Here is a 3072-nt window from a genome sequence, read left to right as displayed (position 1 = left end):
ACAGCTATTTGCAACAATTCTGTTACAGCCAGCGATTAAGTAAAATGTTAATGTCTAAATGAATGCCAGCTGATTAAATGCAGATGGTTAAGGTTTTTCTGTACTGAGGATAGCTGTCTGTAGTAATGTAAAGTACTAATGTAGCTTTATTCAACAGTCAGTTCCAGTTCTCTAATTTGATTGGCCAAGTGGCCTTCAAGAATCCTGATATTTAGTATAACAGCACTGGGACGCTTACTATTTCTATCACTTCACTTGTCTGCATTCGTCGCTTTCCAATGAAAGGTGGGGATTTTGATTAATTGCAGTGACTCAAGTCTTTAAAGTCCATTCACCAAAGAGATTCCTTCACTGTTCATGACTACAGATTACGTATTTACACCAGCAGGTGGCAACAAATGAGCATTTATGAGTGATTCGATATATCATTGACTTAACTGATTGATTAAAAAAATACTGAAGTAGTTAACCACTGAAACAATAGATTTGAATGAAAAATGTTTGTTTCCTTTAAAGATCTGAGAGTATGAGAGCAGAGCAGAGAGCAGTGTTGTGCTTTAAGCTTCAGCTTCTTTTCATAGGCATGATTTGTGGGTGGGACATGTCCCTAGCACTTTATACATTTGCCAATTTTGTCCTCACTAATTTTTGAAACAGCTTTCGTCAGGTAAATATATAATGCAAAAGCAGCAGGAGTTTCTATTTTGTTCATGTGTGTTATATTAAGTGGCGATCCAGTGCTGGAGTTTGCAATTTAGAATGTTATATAAAGTGCTCATTGCAGCTGTTATCAGTGGCGTTGAAGGATAGTGGGCGACGATGTTCTCTCGTGCACCCAGATGCTTTCAAGTAGGGTTTACTTGCTCCACTGTTGTGAAGCTCGAGCTCCTTCCCTGCAAACAAACAGTATGTGTCCCCGCTCATTACATCCACTGACGTTCAGATGCAATCTTCGTTTATTAAAAAAATAAAAAAAAATAAAAATAACAATTATATTAGGGCTGATAAGAACCTGGATCTCCTTGTACTGGAGGCAAAAACTTTGCCACAAGAGAATTCAGTCATTCTAGCAAAAGATTTAACTGACTCGTGTATTTATCCATTGACTAACAAAATCTCAGTACAACAGTTTTAGATGTATGGATCAAGTTATCAAATTAATATTTATTGAAGCGCTTGAATTGATCATCAAGAATGACTATCAAAACAGTAAATGTTTATTTTAGATTACCTGCACTTCACCTAATTAATGTTCATGTGTTCCACCACTTCATATCATCACGCATTTTGAAACTATTTTTGCTGGAGGAGAAGGAAATGGCCCATTTTTGTCAGAAACATACATTGTTCAGTTTTATATACTTGTTTGATGAACAGCACAATTGTGAGTGTGTATTGCTTCAACAGCGCATGCTGTGAGCTTTTAGAATGGATCATAATTAGAAACTGATGGAGCAACACACAAATTAGAACTTCCTTAGGTACCATACTTTTCCCCACCTTTCCTGCCTTTGTCTGCTTTCTGTTCAAAAGGTAAAACAACAAATTCATATCAGTGGTAGATAGCTGTAGGTGGTAGATAACTATTGTGGAATGCACCCTCGATAAGTGAACAATGTAGTATTAACCTCACCAAATTGAAAAGGCAGGTAAAATAATAATAATAATCATATTTTAAATACATAAAAGAAGAAACCTAACAGATTACTTAAAGCTGAAGTGTATGACTTGTTTGAGTAAAAATACTTTCTCCTATCCCAGCTTAATATGCAGAGACAACTTTACTCAAGTCATTCGTAGGTTAATTTTCACGAAAACTTTCAACACTGTATCTGTGGTGCTATAAACACTGAACCCGTCCAGCCCGAACCAGCAAAATTGGCTGGACCACTGGCGCAGTGTAAATTGGTAACTATCTGTTTGTTCGATCAACTGTAGTTTTCGGAAATCTGTATGAATACAATGTTTTAGCAATATTTTGCAATTCCGTTCAGTGGAGCTAGTAACACGGAAATTTCAAACTCATTTAAAGGAATAGTCTGGGTTCGAACATGTTTTGTGCCAACCCTGTGTGATTCAAAATGTTTTACTTTTGAAAGTCACAGTGCTGAAGATGTATATATAATTGAATATCATTGCACTACACCACAATATTTAAAGGAATATTCCATGTTAAATACAATTAAGCTCAATTGACAGTAATTGTGGCATAATTTTAATTACTACAGAAAATGTCTTTTGACTTGTCCCTCCTTTTACAGTGGGGCACTTACAATTGAAGTGAATAGGGCCAACCCATAAACCTTAAAATACTCATTGTTTCAAATGTATTGCCATAAGATGTGAACAATATGCAGGTTAACATGATTTTATTGTGATAAAATTGCTTACTAGCATTTTCTGTGTAAAGTTTATCCCATTTTTCAATTTCATTGCCACGACAATGTAACACTATAAACTCTAAAACCCTAAATGACCATAAAAATGACTATTAAAACAATTTTACAGCTTAAATAATACACAAGTTATAACAGAAGAAATAATGTAAGTGCTTTTCATAAGCTTCACATTTCTGCCTTAAAACCCTAAAAAAAAATGGCCCCATGCAGTTCTATTGTAAAAGCCTCACTGTAACCTTGATTTTTGCTATTATTACAGAAAAGGAGGGAAGATGAGACAAAATAATTTTTTGTGATCGAGCTTAAAAATAGAATGTTCCAGGTTAAATAGAACTGAAGCTTTCTCAAAAGCAACTGTGGCATGCTGTCGATTACCACAAAAAATTTAGACTTGACCCACAGAATCAAACAAACAGGTGCTTACAATAAAATTCTATGGGAACAACGTAAGTAAGATAATTGTATTTGCCCATTGGGTTTATGTTGCAGAAATTTTAATAAAAACAACTATATGGTAACAGCTTACGTAAAACCTGGAAACAGTCACACCCCTACAAAATCCCTAACTGTACCCGTGAGAGTTGACACATCATGGAAGCTCTGTGTTAGCAGAAGATCCTCATTCAGGTTCCCAGGACTGAGGCAGGGTTCCTGGGCGAGGGTCCTGCATCCC

This window comes from Myxocyprinus asiaticus, chromosome 37, assembly GCF_019703515.2.
Source record: "Myxocyprinus asiaticus isolate MX2 ecotype Aquarium Trade chromosome 37, UBuf_Myxa_2, whole genome shotgun sequence".
In the NCBI taxonomy this organism is placed as follows: Eukaryota; Metazoa; Chordata; class Actinopteri; order Cypriniformes; family Catostomidae; genus Myxocyprinus; species Myxocyprinus asiaticus.
This window is presented reverse-complemented; position numbering follows the sequence as displayed.